The 27558-nt window shown below is 40.3% G+C and overlaps 1 protein-coding gene across 44 annotated transcripts in view; it reads left to right on the forward strand.

Annotated features, from left to right (window-relative positions):
• Dtna (dystrobrevin, alpha) overlaps window positions 1-27558 on the forward strand; it is a 362070-nt gene that overhangs the window by 156046 nt on the left and 178466 nt on the right. For 42 of the 44 annotated variants that reach the window (XR_015642372.1, XM_087592983.1, XM_087592987.1 and 39 more), the window contains 1 exon segment: window positions 9937-10063. The gene's annotated coding sequence lies outside the window, so the exon portion shown is untranslated. 44 annotated transcript variants of the gene reach the window in all.

The following is a 27558-nucleotide window of genomic DNA, read 5'->3' on the forward strand; positions in this document are numbered from 1 at the left end:
ATACTCTGGGCAATTTATTTATATTATTTATATAGTGACTATATCTGTGAACCACTCTCCACCAAGAATGACACTTCTGCCTGGTTATTTTTGACCATGCTCATAATAATTAAAACCAAAAGTTCATATTAAAATCAATGAAAAAATTTAAGGATAGGAGGTGGGTGACTTTGGAACCCCAAATTGGTTTCTTTTCTCCTTTGGGACTTCCATGTCCTCAAGGTACATGTTGAAGAACATAAAAGAAATGAGTGAGGTGGCTCCAGACCAAGATGAAGCCAAGAAGAAAGCTTAGGGCCCATTCCATGGGACAGGAACTGGGCAGGCATGGAAAGGCAGCAGGGGATGTCTCGTCATTAAACAGAGGCAGGAGAATGACTGAGTAGTGGTGACACAGTCTACTCAAAACAGCACAGTCAAGCAATCCTACAAGTGTAACTTCTCACTGATTGGAGCCAAATCGGGTCTAGACTTTACTCTTATGAAACTTCTCCTTAGGACTGCTATCTAGCCAACTGTGTGTGATGCTTACCATGAGCAAGCCTTTCTCAGGAGCACCCAACCTGGAATGTTAAGCAAGTTGCACCAAGCCAATTCCACAAAGTTCACTGCGTTCTTTTCTAAGTGCAGGAAGGAGATAAACAGGTCTTGGCATCTTAACAGCATTTCACATTTTTCTTTGCTTCTTAGTGAAGTGGCTGGAATTAAATGAACCGTGGGGGTGGGGCATGGTCCCTTGTGCTGGGACTCAGAGCTGTCTATTGGCAATTCAAGATGGCTGTCTGCACTGGTGGTTGACTGAGATGCCTGGAGTCTCTGAGTTAGCACAGTAAGTGGAATGCTGAAGTCTGTTAGTATTTTAGTGACCGCTATTACTTTTCGTTTTAATTTAATTTTTTTTTCTGAGACTGCAAGAGAAGGACAGGGAAGAGAGATAGTGTGTGTGTGTTCTATGGCATGCATGTGAGTTTCAAAGGATAATTTTCTGGGGTTAGTTCTTTCCTTCCACCATTAGGTCCAGAGATTAAAAATAGGTCACCAGGCTTAGGTGACAGCATGTCAACATACGGAGCCATCTCACTGACCTTCAGGACTCACTACTGTAGTTGTTCTTCTTAACCTATCCCATATTCATGCTGTGTGTGTATGAGTGTGTGTGTGCGTGTGTGTGTGTGTATATGTATGTATAACTGTGTTAGTGTATATATGTGTATGAATTTGTGAAAGTATGTATGTGTATATATTAATATATATGTGTAAGTATGACTGTGTATGAATGTATGAGTATATATGAATATGTGTATATAAGTGTGTAGTATATTGTATGAGTGTGTGTATGTGTTAGTGTGTATGTGTGGATGTGTGTGGATGTATGTGTGAGTGTGTGTATGAGTATGAGTGTATGTGAGTGTGCGTGTGTATGAATGTGAATGTGTGTGGTATGTGTATATGTGTGTGAATGTATGTGTGAGTATGTGTATGAGTATGAGTGTGTGTGTGTGTGTGTGTGTGTGTGTATTCATGTTCTTAAACACCATAATGGAGGTCATCTCTAATACCTTCTAAAGTAACACTGCTGAAGATAAAATGTGAGCAATATATGCAATCCTAAGACATTCTAGTTCTAATCTTAAATAAGTAAAACAAAATAAGTGAAATAAATTTAAATAATATACTTCATTTAGCATAATATATCAAATGTCATTTTTAACATATACAGTTAAATACAGAGCTACCGATGAAAGCCCTTCTTGTTCAGCACTGTGTCAGTGAGAATGGATATAGATTTTTACAGAGGCCATATCTCCATTCAAACTGCCCACATTTCAGCTGCCCAAGAGCTATGTGGGTTCATCCACCTACACCATGGCTAGCTCTTAGCCCAGAGATGCCTCACGTGAATTGCTACCTTCTGACATTTCAGGTCTTCAACTGCATTTGTCTCATTTTACAGAAGAAAACCATGCGTGTAAATACTTTAATGCAGACTTTAAGTCACACAAATGCACACACATATACAAATGCACACACAAGATTCAAGTGTAAGTATTGATGGCCTGTATATTTCCTTATAAATTAACCTGAAAACTAAAATAAAGTGTTTTCTTCTTCTGAAGCTTTCTGAAAGCATGTATGAGTTCTCTCATGCTTTAAGTGGTTGGTGTTGTCTGAGCCTCTGACTCGTGGCTCTGAATGGCCATGATGCCCATGGTAATCATTTGACAGAATGCCAGTAATGGCCACTTAGAAAAGCTGACCTTGTAACAATATCCACATTCTCTTGTTTCTGCTGACTTAGCCTCAACCCAAAAATTGTTTTCAAAATGAAAGGATAACCAATTACTTTTGGTTCGTTAAATTATCCTTTAGTGCCAGTGAGGGCCAAACATCAAAGAAATGAATACACAAAGGGAAGCACCCTTGAATGTTGACATTTGAGCTACAGGCGTGTAATACTTAGAGACAGTTATCTAAGATGACAAGGCTATCGAAATGAACAGGGAGAAAGTTCTCTGAATTACGCTATTACTGAACTAATTTAAGTTCAGTTTAATTTTTGAAACTTGAGAAATTTATCTCATTTCTACGATACTAAAAATATTTTTGCTGAAATGAAACTTTGAAACAAAGGATCTAAGATCCTCTCCATTAATTAGTAAGTGCTAAGATACCATTTAATACTTAAAACAGGGATCAAGTTAACAGATAGCGCTCTAGTTGGTGGGTAAGTTGATCATTGGCACGGAATTCATCGGCTTACATAAAACTCACTATGCACTTTCCAGCTGGTATGAGGCACTGCTGGCCCTGCATTCCAGCTCAGCACATGCTCCTAGAATCCTCTCTGCCTGTGGCAATATTTCAGGGAAGACATTTCTGATGAGTTAGTTCTTGGCCTTAGAAAATGGCTGGGGTTCATTGTGATCTACCTACCTTGTTATAAGGTCAGTCCCCTGATCATTTCTGCTCTCTAAACTTGGTGTAACACACAGCAGGTCCATGATAGAAGATGGAGAGAGGCATCAAAATGTAGTGTTTTGTGTGCATTACTAGCTTTAACTCCCAAGAAATATTTCTCATGATTGACCACACAAGGATTTGTAAATTCAACAAGCAAGGGCCAGAGTGTCAAGTTTATATTCATCACAGGAGAGGACAAATGTATCTTCATGGTTCTGGTATTCTCAGAGGAAATGTCAGACAAAAATGTGAGTCCGGGTCAGATAAATCAATCCCAACGGCTGGTGTTCATATCTGCTCTTTATCTCATTAGAAGGCTGATAACCACATCATTGCCTCTTCATCTCAACAAATGATAGTATAAACATTAGCAATCACAGCTAACATTGCCACGTGATCACTTTTAATCTCGGGAAACAATTCAGTGAAGAAAGCCTGGTTTAGAGGTGTAGTCATGGGAAAATGTTGATTGGGGTGATAGGTCACTTGTTCAAAAATGAATAGCGATTAAATCAATGAGAAAGTCACCAGTGAGTGGCTCTGCCCTACCTCAGAGTGCCCACTCAGCCACCCACATATGTCCCTTCCTGCTCAAGCAGTGCTTTTCCAAGGGAAGTCTCCAAGAGTCACTCATGGTTGCTTCACACTGGAACTACTTTATTAATTAGCTAATCTAGTTTTCCTTTTGTACCAGGTGGACACTGTCTCAATGACATGAAAGTATTAGTGAGTAAAAGTCTTGGAACCATATTACAAATTAAGGTGTCACAGTCTCAATGGATAGTCACTGTGTTCTTTACTGCAGTGAATATAAAGAGGGAAAAGTCAAGCAGCAGAGAAAAGGAAGTCTTGTGAAAGCTTGCAGCTGTAATGCCCAGCTTTTGATCGCTGGGAGGAAATGCAAAGTGGGCATGAAGTACTTTCAAAAATATTGAGATATCATCTTTGTATTCAAGTATAATTGCCGTGGCATGAGTTGTGCCAGACACTTCTTACACAGAAAACATGTTTACTCGAAAGACCAACTGGCTGACTAACTATGATTATTCAAATATGGAAATCTGACAAATAATTGGAAATAATTGAAGTAAGTTCAATACTTCAGGGGGAAAAACTCTCTGCCAATGCTGAAATTCAAACCTTAATGGATTGTAGAAGTCTGGGGGAAGCTCACATGTGCTCCTATAAGCTTGACAGCTTCCCAATTCTGGAAATACTTTTCTGATGAGAGGGATGATGATATTAGCAAAAGTAATATTTACTGTTGAAAATGAACTGTATCAGCATTTAGAATTTTTGTAGTGCTGAGAGAACCAATTTTTCCCAAGTGGAAAATGCATGATCTTATGTAATCATACAGAGGCTAAAAATCTATACAAACCATGTCACCCACCATAGATTTTGTGTAAGGAATGAGTCACTCAGTTTTCTCACTGCTCTTAGATTGCATACTATGACTAACTCAAGAAACAATCTGTCGTTGAGTTTCCCTGTGTGTTATATCAAAGTCAATGAATGGTCCTCAACCCAGAGTTACACAGCCTGAATTAAACTCAGAGGAAGTCATGAATAATAGAAAATGATTTGTATTGAAGAAGGGGGGTCTGGCAGGGGTTAGGTGGACATGGGGGTGGTAGCCAGAATGTTATATGCAGTTGCATGAAATGGTGAAAGAACGAAGTTTATTCATAAAGCAAACACACTTCTGTCTTAGTTTAAAAGGATGCGAAATTTCTTGTTCTGAGTTACTTTCCTCATGGCTGGAGTCAAATACCCTACCAGAAGCAATTTAAAGGGAGAATGGCTTATTGTAGCTCACAGCTTGAGGGATTAGTCCACCATAGCAGGGAAAGATGGTAACATGAGTGGGAAGACTACTTGTCGCCTTGCTTCCTCAACATAAGAAACGTCCTGAGCTTCTATCAGCCCCGACGTTTAAGAGAGTCCAACTACCTCTTACTACATTTTTCTGAAACATTGTTTTCTTATTATTATACTATATGGAAAATAATTATGACTATTTTGTAAATGAATTTCTGGGTAAATATTTTTGATTTATACTTTTTAATATAGAATAATACATCGATAACTACAGCAACTATTTTCTGAAGTTCCTTGTGTCTTCAGGGCAAAATGTTTAAGAATCCTTGGTATTACCTTCCTTAATTCCAGAGTAGCGAAGCAGTTTGGTGACATAAATAAAAGGGAAGTTTTTCTCTTCATTCTTTAAAAGGAATGATTTCCTCTGATTCACATGAAAATTATAGCTCAAACCCTTATTTTGCATCAGATAAGAAACTGAGGCACACGGTACACATAAGGCTACCAGTCCAGCCAGAGGTATACCCCAAGAGGGAGGGCATGGGCTAAACATAACCCAAGAATCAGTGCTTTCTCATTCTGTGACTTCCACCAAAACAGTACTTCCTTGTATAAAAAGAGTACCCACCCAGATTCTGCACATAAATGCATTTCTCCTAATGAGTCCAGATACAAATTGCAAACAACAACATGCAAATCTGGTTTGCAAGTCACAAAAATTGCAAAAAATAACTGTTCCATTTGTGCAGCCACATTGTTTTCTGAGCATGGGTTTGTAGTAGAGTTTTATGCAGATCATGAAGAGTAATGTTCATAGCTCCATGGAATCCCATGTGCTCAGCACAAGCTCAATTCACAGCATTTGCAGGAAGTGTCCCCGTCAGCATGTGAGCATTTACTTTTCTCTCCTATCCCTTCTAAATGCCTCTACTAAAACAGATAAAATATTTTACAAAATAATTTTATTTTAAATTTTGCTTTATATTTTTATAACCAACTTTGTATTTCCCCTCCCTCTCTCCCTCCTTCCCTTCCTTTCTTCCTTCCTTCTTCTTTGGTTTCTAATTATTTTCACAATTGCACAATAGTCAAATCAAAGCATAGTTATACTAGGTCAAATTATAGTGCTAATCTCTAAGAAGTATGTGGTGGACTTCTCTGTCAAATGAACAGACGTAAACTCTGAGCGAGATTTGAAGGTCATCTTTTACCAGGAGATTTCAATAGATTCTATGTTGTGCCTGTATGTGGCTAATTAAAAAATGTCTTCTAAAAAATAATTAGACTAATCTTTGACACACTGGTACTTAATGTTCACAATCTAACTTAATTTTCTTTGGATCAATTTGAGTAGTACCAAGCGGCAAGAGACAAAAGGCTGAGGTTGGATAATTTTTTTTCCTACTCAAGATAAAGTGTGTTAATCTTTTCTCCTTGCCTGGAATTAATTTCAGCATGGAGGGTTGTTTCAAGGCCTAATGAGTTCCTCACTATGGGAAGCTTTTGCTGGCACCCAGCTCTCGTTTCACATTGTCCTTCTAAAAGATTTCAATCTTAAGAAAATTCAAGATACATAAATCTGATACTTGGTAAGCAAATGAGACTTTTATTAGTTTTATACTTGTGTCTTCCTTAAAAGCACATGAGAGGCTAGAGACGACTCAGCAGAAATCATAACTTGCTCTGCAATTGTGAGGAACAGAGTTCAGATCTCAACACCAGCATAACAAGCGGGACTTCCCTGCAAATGAAGGAGGACCATTGGGGTTTGCTGGCTTCCAGCCTAAAGGAGGAGCCCCAGAAGGACAAGAGGAGAGTGATGAAAGATAGTTTCTTCTAGCCTCCCCTCCATCAAATGGATACATGGACCACTCACAAACAGCACCTACACATAGCTCAGACACATTCAAATAAACAGATAGATAAACATCTGTTTTAAAAAAAATACAAAATGGGGTAATCAGTGTTTTTCGCCATGTTTTTTTTGGGGGGGAACCCCTATTTTTCTGAGGTTTTGATCTTTTGGCGTGTATAAAATTTGAACTCTAGAAGTTACTATGATAAAATAAGCACTACCATCGAGGTAAAGTGAGGGCCTTCTGCCCTGCTTTCAGGGGGATTTGACAATGACCTTAGCTATATATTGACTCGCCGATTTGTTTGTTCATGTAGCTTCTACAAGCCTAGTGTGCGTGAGCCATCATTCTGTGCATCCAAAATATTATTTATGGTGAACAAATTCCCTATCTTTGTCAGGCATACGTTTACTGTCAAGAGACAATGAATAAATAGTGCTTCAGAAAGAGGGTATGCTACACAGGCAAGCATTCAGAGGTTAAGAGCAAGAGAGTATGATTTTAGGTAGAAGACTCAATAGAGCATAGGCATGGATAACATGATCCTATCGCATGGTTGCCCGTGTCCTATTAAGGTGGGAAGGGCCCACTTGTTCCACCCATGAGTAATATATGTAATAGATCCATGTTTCTTGCTAAATTCACCTCTGCAAAGGGCAGTGAAACCCCTGGTTTGATTAATATCATTTTGTTTTTGGCTTTCCTTTATATGGTACATTCAAACGGCACATTGCTAGAATTTGAGGAAATTCCTTTAGTAAACAAAAATTTGCCTCCTTCAACTATTTTCAACACCACATGCCTAAGATAGGCCTTCAAAAGTCAGCAAAATGTTTCTCTTGTGGCAGGCTGTGGTAAGATACGGACTTCTAAGTCCAACCTGAACCCTGGCTAGAAGTTTCCCAGAAAGCTAAGTAAAAAGGTAGTACTCATTTTATTTTATGCGTGTGTGCGTGTGTGTGTGAATGTGTGTGCACCACATGTGCAGGTGCCATGGAGGTCAGAAGAGGGTATAGGCTCCTCTGGAACTTGAGTGACAGGGGTTGTAAGCTGCTAGATCCACATCTAAATGCTGGAACCTAAATTCAGGGCCTCTATATGACCAGTAAATGCTCTCAACTTCTGAACCATTTCTCCAGCACAAGAGATGATATTTTTATTTGATGCCCTAGCACTAAATTTTAACTTCTACTCACACTAGAAATTCTGAGTTAGGCAACCTAGAATTTTAGTAAGCTGACCTGTAATTTAAATAAAAATATAAAGAGAGAAAGTTATCATTTTCTGTTTCCACCTACCGCTCATGTGGAAATGTTGCTTTTCAATGTCCTGTAGGCTGTAGCATACCAAAGAATAGGATTGATGACTGTAATTCACAGTGACTTGGGAGGCAGCTGCTTTCCGGTTCAAGAGTGAAAAGAATTGTCTGCATTCAGTTCTGCACATGCTGGGTGTGCCACAGGGACCAGACGTCAGTAATACAAGAGACGGATGTACCTGTCCATTAGATTCCCGTATTTAATCACTGTCCCTGAGATGCAGGCTGAAGCAGGGTCACTTTTTGGTGGAAGAAGACTGGAAGACACTAAAGTCATCTTAAAATCAGTATGTCATCCAAAGTAGAATTTTTATTAAAGCTATGAATCTCGGTCAAGCTAAGATACCTGTGAGATTCAATGCAGTGACTCTGTGAAGGCTGCCTGGTCTGCTTCTGAGTCTGCTGCTATCAGAGAGCAAGAAGTCCTTAGTGATTCTTCATTGTCAGCTAAGCTATGCATAAACTCGTGCATCTGTGTGGAACATGTGATCATGTATGTATGAACGTACATATGTATACATTATACAGAAAATACAAGTGTTCTAAGTGTCTATTTATTTCCTCATCCCATGGTTAGCAGCAGTATTTTTAATAAGGTTAGGGATAATATTTTACCATGTAGCTAATTTCCAAATACATTAAAATTATTAATGTATCAGATTACCTAATTTCAAAACATAATTATGACATATACTTTAAGGAAACAACTGTAATGACACATTTAATTCCAATAATGCCAAAGTGTGGGTACCTAGAATGTACTACAGGGCAGGGATGGTGCACTCTGCGGAACACAAGGGCTAATTGCCCTATGAGGAGTTATTTTCTACTAATAAATCTTAAGAACCAAAAAGGCAAGGCTGAGAACTCAGATTACAAGAAAGAAAAGTTATGGGTAGACAGTTTTTGATGTACATCCAAAATCAAAAGTCATCTGAAGTCAGGCCAGAAAGTTCAAATCACTATGGTGAGCCTTTTAGATAACCAGGTGAAAGAAAATAGAAGAGAAAGATAAAGGATTGGCTGGCACTGGGGCAGAGTTCCCAACATCCTCTGGGGTCCTTCCTTCCCTTCCCTTTCTCTCAGACTCCGTCTGAGGCTCTCTTTACTGGCTTGCTTTATCTCAAAAAATGAATCACAGAGCTTCAGGTTTCTGCTGCTTCAATCACCGGGCACCTAGAATAATATTGTCAGCCGAGGGCAGGGAGAAGAAAGTGATGTTGGCAATGAAGTGGAGAAGGATGTTAGAAAAGAAATATTGATGGAGCTTCACAGAGTGTAGCTGGGTCACTCCCAGGGCAAGGCTCGGGGGACCTTAGACATTGGATGCCCCTTTCTCTTAACCCTAATCTGTAAATCCTCTCAGCAAGGAAAATCTTTGAAAAACATCCACAATTCAGAAACATGAACTATTTACTATTTATATGTGAGTATTCTACATTACAATAACCATATGGATTATTAAAGAACTTTAGGCTCCCTTTGCTATCACCGGCTTCTGTGGCGTATCTATTTAAAACTGCCTGAGTTTACGCTCTCAGAGAACATGTTATTCTGAGACATCTGACCTCGCCGTAATTTCCTTGGCTTTAGCTGAAATTATGATGGTGCAATATTCTAGAAAATTGCCTATTCAGAAAACAGAAGAATTCATGTTCTCTCATTTCTCATTCTTAATCAACTGAAAATAAAGGGCTATATTAAGAACTCGTGGTCGTTGCTAACCAGCTGCTTCATCCTGGATGGTGACTTCATGCCTCCAGGCCTGGCCATCTTCCTCTGCCAAAGATCTTCTAGAATAAAAGTCCATTTGTCTTGGGGTAAATGAGAGCTGAGCTTCTGAAGAGTGCACTCCAAGTTGTTAAGAGTCCAGGAGGGCTGATAAGGGGCTGTACAGTCTAGAGCTTCCTCCCAGGCCTCTGCTTCTGAAAGAAGGATGTCAGTGTGGATGCTCACTGCAGGTGTGTTTTTCCATTACAGATAAATAGGATTTACAAGCCCCAGGAAGCACTTGAGAAGTCTTCAAATGCCACAGCCAACTGCTATTTCAAAGAAAACAAAATAGATGGTTCTAGAAAGTCCATGCTGTTTCTTCACTGAATTTTAGGTGAGTGTTTAAGACAACGATATTAATCTAATCTTCCAAAATGTGCTGTTCCTCTTTGCATAAAAACGGGGTTAAAGAGTATCGATATATTTCATTCCGTGTTGTACAGGGCTACATTTCTTCACTTTTGCCTTTTTCCCGTTAACAGAATCGATCTGGCTGAATGTATGCAGGAGATCGCTTATCTTGGGGGGAAAAACAGAATTCTTTATTCTATTCTAAAAGCTACCTAAAATTTTTAAATATAGAAAGTATATTTACTATCAGAGTATGAAGTCAGGATGAGATAACCTGGTCATAATGACACAAACAAAGGAAGGCAGATGGTGGTTAGGTTGGCGTGTGAGCAAGCCAGGGTAGGGCTTGTGAGGGTAGTAATTTCAGAAGCTTCCTGTTGGGAGGGGTTTATAATGTCTAAATTAGAAGCATGGAGCAATTAGTGTCCGGTATACTACATTACAGTGCTACATGCAATGAGACACACACACACACACACACACACACACACACACACACACGCAGGCATGCACGCATGCACACCAAAGCTCTGATTTGCCTAGCTATAAAATAAACAAATCAATATTGGATTATCAAATGTAATTACCCTTCCTTGCTATAGTGTTTGCAAGTTACTTATCTAGCGTTTTCCTAGTAAGAAATGTGCTGTTGCTATTCTTCATCAGAACAGAGGGGAACCAAACAGTTGAGTGGCAGCCATATTGAGAACTCCCACTTCATCCTAACATGAGCTTTCAAAGTAGTAGTATTTGATTTTTTTCTCTACTTTAAAGAATGGCTGTGACTGGAACATTGGACTAGACCCAGCACCCATTGTCCAAATGCAATCCAATAGGTACCCATGCTTCCTTTCCACATTAAATATTACCCATGTGGAAACTGTTTAGTCAGTTTGAAGTAGTGAAGATACAATATGAGTTAAAGTGTCATGACAGCATGTCTGAAAACAACTTTGCTTAAAATTCAGATTTAGATTCATCATCCACTCTAAGTAAATGAGATAAAAGTTCAAAATCAAGTGTGTGCTAAAATGACTGCTTTTAGACACCAAGATACCCTTTGTTATTTTGATTAATTTCAAAATGAAACCAAGAGATTCTCTCATAGACTCAAGTGTGTATAAATTTTCTTTACTGGGATTGATTGTAGAGCTAAAATAGTGATTTCCTTTATTTTCTAGAGATTTGTTTGCTGAAATTCCCAAGAGCTAAACTGAGTACATTTCAAAAATCTTAGTAAATCAATTTGCCTCATGTAGCCATTATTCTAGAAAGGAAAATGGAAATGAGAACTGTGTTTCTGGGCTCTTTATTCTGCTGTTGCGCCTGTCCTGTCCATCTTTATCTGCAGGGCCATTACTGGTTTTATCCGGTGCTATCTACAATGGGGACTGATGCTCTTTGGGCCATATTTTCTTCATCATCACCTCTAGTCTCTCCAAGTGGCTTTTAACTCTGACATTCAGTGACTCTTCCTTTGTCCTTAAGAAATCTGAATGTCAGTGCCTATGGCTTCCTACTATGTACCATGAAGTTGCTTCACAGGCCCCCAGGTGTGGTAGTTTGGATGAGAATGGCCCCATAAGCTCATAGATTTGAATGTTTAGTCCCTGGTTGATGGGTCTGGCTGGGAAAGATTAGGAAGTGAGACCTTGTTGGAGGAGGTGTGTCACTGTCACATGAGGCAAGCTTGGCAGTTTCAAGGCCCCACCCCATCCCAGTTGCTCTCTTGGTCTCTTGGTTGTCTCAACATGTAAGTTTTCAGCTATTGCCCCAGCAACCTGCCTTCCGGCTATCACGTTTCCTACCACAGTCACAGACTCTAACCTTCTGGAACCATGAGATCCCAAATTACATACTTTATTTATAAATAGCCTCGTTGGTGCTGTCTCTGCACAGTAATAGAAAATAACTAAGACACCAGCTTAGTTTCCCAAATCTCCCCTGCTTTGTGTACTATTTCACCAGATTACATTCTTTTTAAAATACTTATTTTTTTCTTTTTTTCTTTCTTTCTTTTTTTTTTTTTTTTGGCTAAGTTACAACTAATCCAGCTATGTTTTATTAACTTTTTTTTTATAAATTTATAACTTGCTTCTCCCACAAGAAACAAATGATTCCCAGGAAACAAGAGTATACTGGGTTGTTCTGTTTTTCTTTTAACTTTCACATGCTTTATATTAAGACACTGAGATTTGTTAAAGACACAAGATGGCAGCAATATCATGGCCCTCTATCAATACTCACAAGGTACCTGCTATCAATCAAATTAAGACATAGAAGATCAGCAGTATCCGGAGAATAACAACTCTTCCAGTCCATTCTCTCAGCAGAAACTAAATCCTAGTTTGCATGGCTGCTGGCCAGCCTTGCTTGGTCATCAATAGAATTATACATTGTGTCTTGTGGTTGTAAATCATTCCTTTGAAAATGAAAATAATTGCTATTTTAGAGCAATTTATGCTTTCCATCAAAACTGAGGAAGAGGGAACAAGCTTTTCCTATATCCTGCCTGCCCCCACACATGTGTGGTGTCCCCAGCTATCAACACCCACCAACCCAGTAAGATGTTTATTACAATCAATCAATCACTGGGAAGAGGGGTGAGGCTAATATTGGGATGTAAGCCCAATGTTGGGTGAACATATAAATTAATTAGCTTAAAAAAATCAATTTATCTACATTGACTCACCACCACAGTTCATTCTGGGTATTAGTGAACATTCTAACTTTATGACAGGAACATGGGACATGATCCATCATTGCTGGATCACTTAGTTTCACTGCCCTAAAAAGCTTCCCTGCTTACAAGACCCACTGGTATTTTTAGTAGACCAGAGTTTTGTAGCTTCAGGACTGTCATGTCAGAACCATAAGGTGCACAGCCTTTTCAGACTGCCCTGCCACTCAGTGATGGGCACCTATGTTTCTTCCTGTCTTTTCATGCCCTGTTTCAGTTTCAGCCTGAATCATACTCCATGGCTTAGACAAACCACATTTTATGTGTCTATTCACAGCTACAAATAAAACCAAAGTAAACATCTCTGTGCAAGCTTTTGTGTACTCGTGGCATTTGTTTCATTTGGGTAAATATTAAGGACCAAGATGAGCAGATAACAGAAGCATGTGCTTAGCAAAGTAAGAAACTATTACCCTTTTGCAGCTCTACCAGCAATCAGCAGATACCCTGCTGCTTCCTTCTCTCAAGAGCATGTGTCGTCATTGTTTTCAGTTTTGGTCATTCCAATGGGTGTGTAGCTTTGGTTTTAATGAGCAGCTCTCTAACAGCTGATGACACAGAGCATCCTTGCCTGTTCCCACTTGCTCTCTGTATGGTGCCTTCCATGAGACTGCCATTTGGATCTCTATTCTGTCTTAGAAATTCTTTGTACATTTTATATCTCTTATAGATCTTTTCTAAGCTGTGTTTTATCTTGTCTTGAAGAATGAGGTGTCGAGACAATGGAAAAAACAACTTACTGTATCTAAAATCATATGCCTAGCTATACAATATTGCAAGAATTTGTTGCTATTAAAAAAGAAATATTGCTTCTGCTCCCATTTTCCATTCCAAACTAATGTAGAGATTGTTTTTATTTCTTAAGAATACTCTTAACAAGATTCTACTTATTTAATGTTAGGTTATCATAAGCACCGTCATAATTAACATAGAAACAGCATTGTGAGGCTCAGCTTCATCTAGAATTACAGTTTCATGATTGGTTATTCATAGATTGTTTTTCACCTTAAATTTTTTATGGTCTGAACATTTTACATGTTCTATAATAAATACTAAATATGTTGAAAATCAAAGTAGTTAGGAAGCCAGTGTCTGTGTTACTTAAAAGGCAAAACCTTTTGCCCTGTCTGCACCAGCCTAGACCCTCTCACAGGCTCTCCTGGTATTAAAGCATCTGCACACTTGATCATTTCAGTGCCTGACTTCATTTGTTAAATGGAAGGACCCTGTGGTTCTCATTTCCTTCTCATTTATTTATGTAGACATTTTCTTTTCTGTCTTATCTCAGAGGCTATCACAACTGCCCATCTCTCCATTTTAATGTACTGTGGTTATCCTAGAAAGGACACAGTGTCCCTTCTACCAATATTTTTCATCTATTCAACCATTGTTAATGTTGACTCTGAACTCTCTAATTTAGAATCCTTTTTCAGACAATGTCATCATGGACAGAACAGAAGTGCTTGGACCCTCTTGTACTCCTGGAGCTGAAAGGCACAGGGCTGAGTAGTTTTTATAACTTAAAGGCACTGCATAACTGCTATTCCCAAAACAAATCTTTTCTTTAACTTAGTGCCATACTGAAAACTGTAGAAATTGCAAGCATTTATCTCCAGATTATAGAAATAAGAGTTTATATAATTATATTTTAAAAAGTTGACTGAGAAAGAAAGCATGTTTACAAATAACATATGTTACATAATACATAAGTCTAAAGAGTTAGCCAGGAGGACAAAACCTGGGAGATGGTGTAGTTACTTGGCTTTGGAATGATTGGTACTCACACATGAGAGAAGGCTACAAAAATGTCATTACTGACTTCATCAAGTTCCCTAGAGTGGGAAACACCCATCGACAAAGATCACTTGGGCTAACCAGATGGTACTGATGTCATTGGATAAGAGGAGTAGGGACGGTAAAGGTGCGAGTTTTTAGACTGAAGAACCATTTTGATATAAATTTGAAACCACTGTTTCCAAAAACAGATCATGGAAATGTTCTAACGATGCAGTCTCTAGTGTAATGATGTTGAATCAAAAATATGATCTTTGTGTGGGTAGGTGACATTCAGTGAAGAAATCATCCTTTATCTGTATTTGTAACCCTATAAACTAGCATAGTAGGTAGCACACTCTAGGTAGTTTCTGGATAAGCACCTGATGCTTGGTGAAGATGACCAAGTCGATGGGCAGTAGATGTTGTATAGTCAGCTTCATCCTTAATCACATCCTTTGGAGGCACTCTTGTCTCCTTTGCTTAATTAGAGACTACTGGGTCCCAGAAAGACTGAATAACCTAGCCGGGTTTCAGTAAGTTGCATGTGAACATCCAAACGTTCCACTTCCTCTTCTGTGATATAACCCACATATAGTTTTAAACCACAGAAGAAGTGAGTTTACGATTTTTAAATGATATCATTTTACACTGATATCAGGAAATCACTCCTGCATCTTAAGTTTTTATGATTAAGCACAAATTCCATTTTTGATGACCTATTTTCCACCCTCTTCTTTTAAAACTACCAATGGGCATTCATTTTATAATGTGCATTCGGGTCTAATCATTCCCGTTCTCCAGCGCTTTACTTTTAAGTTAATATTTCAAAAACATCATTGCTGCTTTTATTCCATTTAAAAGTGTGAAATTTTGACCACGTGATTAAACTTATGTGCCTAGAAAGATACATTCATTTCATTTTAGGAACTGGAAAATCATATCCATGAAGCAACAGAACGCCACTCCTGGTACATAATTAATGGCTAACAAAGAGTAGGTGACATGATCTGGCCACACTTGCTGACTGCTGACTTGCACCTCACGAACACCCTCAGCTTCTCCTTCGACCACCATCTTTGTCCTGTGACCTTCAGAATTCCATTATGTGAGCACAGTAGATTTTGGTGGGAGTCCTGACTTTGTTCCCTAATGGTTGACTGTTGCTTACACAAGATCATCTTCTTCCCTAGACTGTGCTCTTCATGCTTTTGCTTTTACATACTAGCTTCTACATCCATCTATACTTCTCTCGAAATGTCCCTTCACCTAAATGCATTCTTCAAAAACATCACGATCCTATAGAGCTGTGGCTGCTACTCTTTCACAGAGACAATTGATGAACCCTCTTGGGCCAAGCATTGACATGATGTTTGTATGATTTACAAACCTCCAGGGCCATCAAGAGCAGATCTGAGCCTAGTGAAGACCTCAGGAAAAAAAAGCAACCTTCAAGCTATTCACAGAATCATATTCTAATTTTTGATATAATTTGTCTTTCTCTCAGTATTTCAGAAAAGATAAATGTCCCAGATCTTTTCAGTTCCTGTGACACTCCTGTGGGAAGTTCAATGTGAATCCTGCTTTCTAGTTTATTGAGATCAGGAAAATGATCTATTGGAGATGAGCTTGTGTGTTCCAAAGCTAAAAAGCTTTATCTAGCTCCTGTAAAGGAAAAGAAGTCTTCAATATGTGAAGGAGACCTCCCAGAACATGCCCATCTGCCAAGGCCAAAGCAGATGTTCCATGCACCTCACGATTTCATTTTTATAATAATCCTTCCACTTAGCTGCTATTGTTTTAGTTGTTCCAATGTAATAACTTAGGGTCCAGTCAATTGGATAGCTCACCAAGGACATATTTCCGGTAAAGATGCCCACTTTCCTCCATAGCACGTTCTCACCATAAACCAGCTTTCCCAGTGGGTCTTATAAGAAGAATACGCATGATTGGCTACTCTTGTGGAGACCACAGGTTCAATTCCCAGCACCAGCATGGTAGCTTGCAGTTTGTAATTCTAGTTCTGGCCCTTCTTGGCTTCAGGAAGCATCAGTTACCCACATGCTGCCCAGAAATGTATGCAGGCAAAACACTCACACACACAAAATAAAAATAAATGAGCCTTAAATGAACACATAAATGTGTTCTGAATTTCAGATATTCTCAAGTGAATCAAGCACTTGTGTAGTACAATTCTCAGATCTGGGGATTTCTGACAATTTCTAACAACAAGCTACAGATTTTGCTTTCAGATGACTCAGATTAATAGTTGCAGGATCTTTCTTTCTCAGTTCATTTGCATAAATGAGTAGGATGGCTGTCTTCTTTTTTCTTTAAAAATGTTTTCTGATTATCCCGTGCCTTCTTAGTATGTAAGGAACCCTGGAGTCACATGGCTTCTGTTCTGAAGTTGAAATCTTTGAAGAGTTGTAACATTCATAAAGGGTCCATTTGGAGGAGAAGAGCATTAACCCAGTCAACACAGAGTGACATTCTTCTCATCCAGGCAGAGTGAATGGGCTTCTCAGGAGCTCAGCAAACAAGGCTGTGTTTTATTATGCAACACATTTAGCTGCATTTAGTTCATACTTTATGCTGATGGTGCTTCCACATGTAACATGCAGTCTGACACCCTTGAGTCGCTGGTACATTCCCACCTTCCTTGTGTTCTCCTTTCCCATGAAACCTTCCTCAGCCAAGGTTTTCTGGCATTACCTATAGTGTTTAAAACACCCTAATACAAAAGCTTTTCCATCCACTCTCACATTCTACTGTCTTTCTTGTAGAACATGAATAAGGTACCTAAAACCAAGAGCGTAAGTCTTCCTGTAACTCAGTTCTGAAGATGAACTCTCCCTTGTTGTAGGAAGGACTTCCACATCCTCCAGTTCAAAAGCTAGTGTGTTTGGTTGTAATCTGTAAGCACAGAGGGCTCCTGAAGGGCATGAAGGCCCTCAGATTTTGACGTTCTTAATGTCAGTCTAGACAGCTCATGATTGCTTCCTCATGAAAATATGCAGAATCCTCTCCTATCTATACCCATAGATCAGACTTAATGTATAATATCTGCAATAATCTATGGTTGCCAGGTAACCAGTGCAGGTATATCAGGGTCTGTAGTGCATCCGTGGATAACTCAAACACTGACGTTCTTTATATCCAAGTGACCCTCACCTTACATCTAGACTCGGCCACGCTAGGTGTTTGTAACTGCAGAAGCAGTAGCTTCCTCAGGAGCAGCTCCTCAAATCATAAAAATGAGACCATAATGTCCTCTCTGACCTGGTAGAGATTTTGAGAGTAGCCATGGTAGTAAAGTGACTGTATTCTAATTGTATAAATGCTTTGTATGAAAAAGCTGTTGCTTTCAAAGGCAGTGTGGAACCAAGGGAAACCTGAGGGAGAAAGACAACTTAACAAGGGAGCAGCTGTATACATCCAAGAGTGATTGTGGGGTCAAGAGCTAGCGATGGCCATTGTTCTCCATCCGGGATATTTAGTCCATGAAGATGACAGCTGTCAAAGCCCTAGGAGGGAATATCACCTCTTCTTTAGATGTTTTACATTGTAAAGGTTGAGAGTGTTGTAATTTTATGGAAAGAGTAACAAATCTACTATTGAGCTGAAACTACATGGCCATTCATTTTCTAGAGGGAAAATAACATATCAAAAAAAAAAATCTCAGCACAGGGACATAACTCGACCCTCAGTCCTCCTGTGACCTCAATAGGGAGATTGGAAGAGAAGCCAGACCTTCACTTCTTGGAGAAGACACTATAACTACTACTCATTGTGTGAACTTTCCTGTGCAGATGTGAAGAAGCATTCTTAACCCCGGATAGGTCACACAGCACAAAACAAAATAGGTTTCGTGTCCAGTCTACCAGAGTGAACCAGTAAGTTTACCAGGATTGTTTCTGGGAGAATGGGGATTACTTAAAGGATCATGTTTGCTTCATGTAGTGAGTAAGGTAAGTGCCTCCCCCCAAACCTACCCAAGCATAAGCAACAACTCATGAAAATAGCATCTTTGCCCTGCCCTGCACAACTTCCAGATGTCTCAACCCGTCCAAGAGTCCCCTCCTAGCAGCAATTGTCACTGCATGTATATAACCTTAGAGAGAGGCTTTGCGAGTCCTAAAGGTTTTCAAAACTTCCCCAAGCTTTGGTGATTTGTTTACTTCATGAGTTTAATGAATCTCCCTTCTGTCTGCAGAAGTGATTTGATTTTGATGAAATAGCTATACAACATTGCCTATTCATAACAAAATTATTTGTGTGAACTCTGATACACTCATTCACACACACACACACACACACACACACACTCAGAGAGAGAGAGAGAGAGAGAGAGAGAGAGAGAGAGAGAGAGAGAGAGAGTTCTTGGATTCTGCTTTAAGCAGAACATAGGCTGCATCCATCCCCACCTCAGGAAACATTAGGCAGTATCTATTGATGTTTTATTGTCAAACTTAGGGACAGAAAGTATACAAGCATTAAGAGGACATAGGCTGAACTGATGATAGAAATCCTACTGTGCTTTGACCTGCCCAAATGTTTGACTGTATAGACATTGACAGGGTTGAACATTTTTCCTGAACACTATTAAGAGCTGAAGTTACCACATACCAGGCACAGAGGCACTGGCTACTTTCCACAGGTTAGTCATTTAGTCCTCAGCTTTAGTCCATTAAATGTGTCATGCTACATTGATTTGGGGATGCTGAGTCGGGTGCTTAGAGGTTAAATGACTTTCTTCAAGCCATGCAATCAACAACCAGAGGACTGAATCTGAGCAAGGACAGCTCAAAATCAGCTTCTATCAGGTTGCCGTGCCCCCTGCCTGCATCTGTATTCCTTAAAACTCTGTCTCCAAGGTGTTCCTATTAGAATACATGCATGTCATCTCGCCATGCTGACAAGATGGTTAATTGTGGCCCATAATTCCATTCCTAGAGTGACCAACAGGCAATGTGAACTAGAGAGAAGATCCCGAGGTTAGAAGCAAAACCAAAGAGTTCTTTAAAAGAGAAAAACACGTAAAGGCCACTTCATAAGGTACCTTTGATGAGTTAAATGAGATTTCAGGACAAAAATTAAGAATCTAAAGAGAAATGAACCAGCCAGGTGGGGAGGTTTATACCTGTAACCCCTGGGAGCTACAAGCAGAGGGATAAGCAGACTCGTCTACATGAGATCCTGTGTCTAACACATAAGACAGAACAAGGGCCAGACCTTGCACCGGATATTTGCTGTATACATGAAGATCCCATGGTAACAGGTAGTAAGCGTTACAGGGGATGACAAGCCACTTCTTCCTGTAAGAGTTTACCCCACTGCAAGTTATCTACCACATGAGCAAAGAACCCAGGAAGTGTCCATCATCACAGAAAGGCACACAACTCACTTTAGCACCCGCCAAAACATAATGACCACCTCGCCTCGCCCCACCCCCATTGACAGCAAGTGAGGAAGGCAGAAGGGACATTTTCAGAGAATGACTTGTTGAGTCCTAATTCCCTGACCTTCCACTGCACTTGGTCTAGCATCTGCCTTTCAGCACTTCCACAGTGACTAGCTGGGCCCTGTCTCTTTGTAGGATTCTACTGGACTCAGCTTGACCCTCAGTGTTACATGGTTATTTGCATTTCATTTCTTGTCAGCATTTTCATTTCTTCTTCCTGCAAGGTGTTCTTGACTGAAAAAAATCTTTCCCACAAGCCCCTTTGAGTTTTCTTAGATTTTTGCATCTTTTGTGAATTGAATCAACAAAATTTATTTTCTCATGGTCAGAAGTCTGCAATCATGGGGTTACCTCAGTGCGCCTCCCTCTGAAAGCTTCAGGCAAGAGTCTATGATTCTTCAATGGTTCTGACACTCCTAGGCCTTCTTTGGGACTGTGCCATTCAAATATCTGCCTACATTTTCGCACGGCTTTCTGTCCAGTGCATGTGTTCATCTCCATGCCCTCACTGTGGCCTTCTTGTTCCTTGAAGATGATTCTTGATGAGTTCTCAGTTTTCCAGTAGATAAGAAATATTTTAAAGATGTATTTTATTTCATTGTGTGTTTACGTGTGCATGCACATACATGTGTGCACCCAGGTGCCCATGAACCAGAAGAGGGTGTCAGACCCCTGGAGCTGGAATCACAGGCAGTTGTAAGTCACCTGACATAGGTGCTGGGAACCGAACACAGCTCCCATGAAAGAGCAGCAAACTGCTGAACTTCCTCTCTAGACCTGGACATGACTTCTACTAGGGACATTTCTTGGAGATTATTCAAGGTTCTCCAAGAAACAGAACTAATATACACAGATGTACAAACACACATATAAAGAAAGATGTGTTAATAAGAATTGTGTACACAGTTATGGAGAGTTTTCTCTCAGTTTGCAACCTAAGTGCCTGAAAAATCGGGGAGTTGGTAGTTTGAGTTTCAGCCATGTTCAGAGGTAGTGGAGGCAGATGTCCCGGCTTAAAGGCAGAGAGGACAATCCTCTCCTGTTCAGCCTTTGCCTCTGTTCAGGTTCTCAAGGGATTGGATGAAGAAAGTCAGCATTGTTAAGAGAAGTCAAGTGTTTATCTCCTTCATAAATAGCCCCAACAGAATAACATTTCATCAAATATCTGTGCACCAGGCATCCCAGGTAAGTAGACACACAAGTGAAGTATCACACATTCATCTCACCATTCCTCCCCAGCACTTTCTGTTCACATCACAGTGACATGACACCAGCAAGGGGCTACCCGTGATGGACACAGATCCTTCCCTGAGATCCATAGCGGAAGTCAGAGAAGGAAAACCTCAGTGTTCTGTCAGCAAAGAAAACCAAGAGAATGCATGTGCATTATGTGTCCTTGTGTTTATTTAAATGCTTTTCTTGAGCATTGCACAGCCCAGATGGACCTCAACTCACAGCATTTCTTCTTTCATCAATGACAGAATTATAGGCATGTGTACCATGGCTAACTATTCCATGTTTATGATAACTACATGGATTTGTCTTACTTTTAGCCTAACCTGCAAGGTAATGAGCTTCATTGTGGAATTTTCATGCCTTTATTTGTGGATCTGCCCCCTTGACCCCTTCTTACTGGCTTCCTTTCACCCCCCATCCAGCACTACCCTCCCCCAAGTCTGCATTCATGGTGCATGTATTCCAAATTTAGTCTTCTGCTAGGTGTTGTCTATGGATTCTTCCAGGGAGCTTTATTGTCCGATTGGTTGATCTCTCCATTTCCAGGATTTCTATTTGTCTCTTCTTTTTTGGTCCCTGGATCCTTGCTTAGTTCAACCCAAATGTAGTTTATATTCTCCTCCAAGTTAGAAGGTGTTTCAACCAGTTTATTAGCCTTCTTGTCAAGGGCCTGAGCTAACTCTTCCTTGCTCCATTCATCTGCTTCTTTGAGTCCTTTATGTGGTTGCACATCCTGTTGAGAAGTGGGTCTCTGAAATGCTTTCCCTAAATTTCAGCCATCTCTTATGGTTTCCACGTTGAGGGGCTGTGAGCCTGTGGATTGGAATTTTAGGTTTTCTACAACCTTTTACTTGTGGATACCCCCACACCCAGGCATGCACGCAGCTCCCACTGACCCTTGCATGATTGTATCTTCCAGTTTCTATTTCCCTCACTGCTTCGCTTATTTTATCTGCATCTTCCCGATGAGTCTCTTTACTTGGATTTCTGTCCCCTACTGCTATTTAGAGCTAAGCCATTGGCAGCAACAGATACAATGATTTGACAGGAATACGGGCATTAAATTGTAGCAGAAGATTCTTAAGCCCATCACTTGTGTCCTCTGTATGATTCAGGGACAACTCTAGAGTCTCCCTGGGATAGCATAGATTATAGATTTGCTTTCATGTAAGTAAAGAGGTGGAGAGGGGTTGTAGTATGAAGGCACATATATGAGATGTGGTAGAGAAGCCATTGTCAATGAAGAAAGAATGTTGCAGGTTTAGAAAGCGGAAGGCAATCACAAAGCATTTTCTGATGAGGTACAAGTTAACACACCACCACTTAACAAAGGACAAAACTCTAAGTGAAGTACCAGATTAATAAAAATATTTGATTTCATGAAATATAAGGTGGCATGCTCGCCATCAAAATTCCTTCCTCACTCGCTCAATGTGGTCTCTCTTTCCCCTCAGTTTGCCTTTTGTGTTTGTTTCCATGGGTAGACAAGGATGGCTGTTAGTCTTAGTAACTCAAACAAGTCGCTGTGTACGTCCAGATAGCAAGGACTGCTGTGAACAAGCCCTGACCTCGCCACATTTGACTGGGCTGAGACTCCCTAGCTGTATGCCACAAACTTGTCTGTGGCTTGAGAATTTCTGTGATTGGTATTTGGAGTGGAGCTGAGGAGGTAGGGAAGCCCTGCCTTCTGCATTTCAGTGTGACTTCACTAACACCACAGTTCTGCATTCTGCAGCACACTTCTCCTCCCCCTGTGTAGTACAAATACAGGCTATGTCAGGCTGAAGGGCCAGCATCTGTCTCTCAGAACCATTTCTCCCTTCACACCTTTTCCTCTCCTCCAGTGTCTGCTCACTCTGACCCACTCTCCATGCCAACCTTCTGTAGGTTTGTGTGATTCCATCTCAGAAGGGGTCCTGATTTCTCCTTTTTCTCTCCCAAGACATTGTATCTTAAAGCCTATTCTCTCATCAGATGAAACTTTCCTTATTCAGTACTTGACTCCTCCAACCAGAGCATCAATACGTACTCTCCCTAGGCCTATTTAGTAACCCCTTTTTCATTTCAACCGATAATGTGCAAATCATAAGCCTGTCTTTATAATCTTCATTCTCTTCCCACGGGAGTCTAACCAGCAGTCATTTCAAGTTTATTGTAGAGAAGGAGAGACAGAGAGAGATAACTTTGCTCAGAAATAAATTACAAGTTGTTTCTTCTTTAATCTGTGAGAAATGATTATTTAATTTCAAAATCAACTGTTCTCTTTACAATCAATCTGTATGTTTATATAGGAACAAATAGTACCAAGTAAATGTTTAATGTTAACTCTGGTTAATGGGGTTATAAACTATTCGAAATATTTTTTGCTAACTTTATTTTCTTTTTTCTTTTTTTGGAATACAAAAAGAAACTTTTATTTTCCCTTTACCTACCCCCTTTCATCTATTGTTTTTGGCTTGACCTGATGTGTGTATTACTTTTATTTCTTTTTTTATTTACATTTCAAATGTTATCCCCTTTCCCGGTTTCCCATCCATAAACCCCCTATCCCCTTCCCTCTCCCTGTTTCTATGAGGATATTCCCCCCACCCATCCACCCACCCCTTCTTGCCTCCCCGCCCTGATATTCCCCTATACTGGGGCATCGAGCCTTGGCAGGACCAAGGGCCTCTCCTCCCATTGAAACCCAACAAGGCCATCCTCTGCTACATATGTAGCTGGAGCCATGGGTCTATCCATGTGTACTCTTTGGATAGTGGTTTAGTCCTTGGGAGTTTTGGTTGGTTGGTATTGTTGTTCTTATGGGGTTGCAAATCCCCTTCTGCTCCTTCAACTCTTTCTCTAACTCCTCCTTTGGGCACCCTGTTCTCAGTTCAGGGGTTGGCTTTGAGCATAGCTGTCTCCTGAGAGGCTCTGCCAGAGTATGAGTAATTTTATTTTCTAATTGGCCTGAAGTGTTTAGGAATTGCTACTAGGCTGGGAGGTAGGTCAGTCAGTGAAGTGTTGGCCTTGTAGACACAAAGACTTGTTCTCAACCCCTAGATTCCCCGTTTTTCATAAGGACTCAGTGTGATAGTATAAGTTTAGAATCCTGCCACTGGGGAGATGGAGACAAACAGATCCCAGGAGCTCCCCGACAAGACATTTTTACCCAATGTCCTGAATTCTGTGCTGATGAGAGACCCTGCCTTAAAAGTCAACAACAGGCAGCACTTGAGGGACAATATCTGAGGCTGTCCTCTGGCCTCAAGAGATAACATATGAACACACACACACACACACACACACACACACACCCCAATACACACAGGTGCACTGCCAAATATATATGCACATACACACATACACATACATATACTGCACATATACACATGCATACACGCAGGAGATAGCATCAAGCTTGAAAGAAACACAGCAAATAATATTTGGGTTCAAGATTTTAGATATTATCACTGCAGCTGTGGCCTAAGGAGGACAAGCCTAGATGCTGTGTGTACTACACAGGGTCTCTCCCCCTGTGTGTGCCTGCACCACAATATTAAATTCTGTGATATGTACGGCGAACACGGCTGACCAGTATCTTCTAAAATACTTTCTGTGTTAATGTGCTTCGGTGCCTTCCCACCTGCACGTCTGTGAGCCACTATTCTAACGTTACATCAGCATGCCCTTTCCGGTATCTCACCTGGCCAGAGGAGATTGTGTTGGTGTCAATGAGACATGAGGAACACCTGTTCAGCATTATTTACCCATTGGTATTGCTTCCAAAGCTGCAGTGCCTCACTGACAGGCTCCTACTCCAGTTCCCTTCTGGTTTATTGTTCGTTCTGTGCTCTGTCTTCTCCAGTTTCCTGTTGCACACGTCACTGTGAGGGTTTGAAAAGAAAGCACTGGTTTCATGAGAAACTGGCCAGGCTGACTTGTGGAGCAAGCTCTCGCTCGTGCCTCCCAGTTGACCCCAGCAAGCCCCTCAGCATAGTAACTTGGCCTCTGCACTATCAGATGGCAGTTGCCATGGACACCAGGAAGGGTTGAAAGTGCTCCGTAGTCACAGTATGGGTTAAACTATACAGAGTATTTAACCCTAGAGGAAAGGGCCCTTTACATTCATTCTAGTAATGGAATTCAATTAAGGGTCGTAAGCAAATTTTCAGGCATTAGCTTGTCAGTAGAAAATTCACACAATTTTCTGCACGGTGTCATTTCCTTCAGAACTCTTTGTAGTCTGTCTTGGGTAGTTTGACTCTGTGTATTCTTACTCATATTGTCTTTTTTGGTTCCACTATCATCAAAAGACAATCATTTTTTTGTCTTTTTCTCTTCCCCTGTAAACCACCATGTGCCCCTTCCATTGTTTTGGTTAATCTCCTCATAATGATGTGCTATCCTATCATGGTGACATCCTTCTTTTCTAACTTGCCTTATTTTCTGAAATCATATTTTTATCATAGTTATCCTCAACAATTAATTTTTCCTAAGCCTACAACCTTGCATTGGCTTCCCAGTCTCCTCCAGCTCACTGTTGAGTACAGACACACCCCTTCTTGATGGACAGGTAGAGTCCACTCCCCCTACATACTGACCGACCAGTCGCTTCCCTTTTAATAGCTTTGCTATGGGAGAAGATACTTGGCAGCCACTGCCATTCCTGCATAGGATCTTGGACACCAGCTCTGCTGTGAGGCAGCAATGGCACCACCCCCTACAGAACACAGTGAGCTCCATGCTGTGCTCTCCAAGTCATTAGACACAAAGTAAAATCAAATGGGAAAATGCACCTCATATCCCATTAACAAATGTTTTCTAAGCACAGTAGAACACTTAGGGGTGATTTCCTGTCTAAACATTCTTCCTAGTTTGACCTGGTTAACTTATTTGCCCATTCTCTAATCTGTTGACTATATTCACTCTTGTGTGTTGTTCTCTAAAGTTGTATTTTCTCTATCTGTATTCTTATTTCCACATCTAGATCTTAGCACCCTTCATATTCATTTGTATCTGGTACAGAAAGTACTCTCAGGATGCATTCGCTTAATTCAGGGAGGGCACCTCATTCAGCATAAGGCACACAGAGGAAACTCTGAAGCAATGACCCAAACCACTATGCATTCAGAATAAGGAAAGGAACTCTTCTTAAGAATGAGGTTTCAAGGGACTGGGGAAATAGCTCATCAGTAAATTGCATGTCTCGAGGCATGAAGACTTGAGTATGATTCCCAGAACCACGTTGAGAAAACAAAACATCAATAGAACCCAGATGTGGTGGGTTTGTAATCCCAGTGCTGGGGAGGAGGGAGAACAGGACAAGCTGATCCCTTGGGATTCACAATGGGTAATGATGGATCCAGGAGCAAAATGCAGCCTTTTCCTCTCAAGCTGCTTCTTGTCAGGTGCCTGGGTATAGCAATGAACAAAGTAACTAATACAGTGGCTCAGAGGTGTTGGTGTGGAGTGACCCTGAGCGAAAAGCAAAGAAACAAGATGCAGTCACTTTCAAATAATTCCTTATTCCTCACCCACAATTCATAGCATGCATCCCAAGTAATGTGTGAGGAGCCACCCACGTGCCCATGAGAAACAAATAGTGTCCATGTTGCTTACATCCAACAACTCAACCATGTTTTCTCAACATTAGTTCACATTTTTTTTCTGTTTTGTTTCCAAGCACTCTGTAGTAAACACACACTGCTATACTCGGTGAGGAAACAGATGAGAAGTACAGCTTTGCATGATTAAGTCCAAAGGCTGAGTATGTTTTCCTGAGGATGAGTCTATAAGTAACTAATGCATCAGGAGATTGGAGGTCAGGTCCCATAAACAGGTACAACAAATTGGTTTCGAGCCCACACAGAGTTTTCTGCAGGATTCAAAGCCATCAAGTTCACAGTGTTATTTAAAAATCGATATTTTCTATGACATGTCCATAAGGGTAAGAAAACCTTTTTCTTTATAAACATGTTAATGCAACTCAAAACAAAATAGTATATTTTTAAAATGTATAAAGTGTCATTGATATACATCGGCACACAGCAACAGCCCCATTCTTTCATTTAAAAACATCAAGAATAAATAGATCTTAATATCCAAAGAATACTTTAGGTCAGCTGCACCAATGTGGCCCAAGAAACTATGTGCTTGCAAAAACTGTTCTATAGATCACAATCTTCTTGCATTATTGTTACCAAGATTTCTCTCTTAATATAAACCAGCACCCTGACAATAAAGGAGTTTGTGGCATTCGAAAGGAACAGTGTTAGCATGTGAC

This window comes from Rattus norvegicus, chromosome 18, assembly GCF_021556685.1.
Source record: "Rattus norvegicus strain SHRSP/BbbUtx chromosome 18, alternate assembly SHRSP_T2T, whole genome shotgun sequence".
In the NCBI taxonomy this organism is placed as follows: domain Eukaryota; kingdom Metazoa; phylum Chordata; class Mammalia; order Rodentia; family Muridae; genus Rattus; species Rattus norvegicus.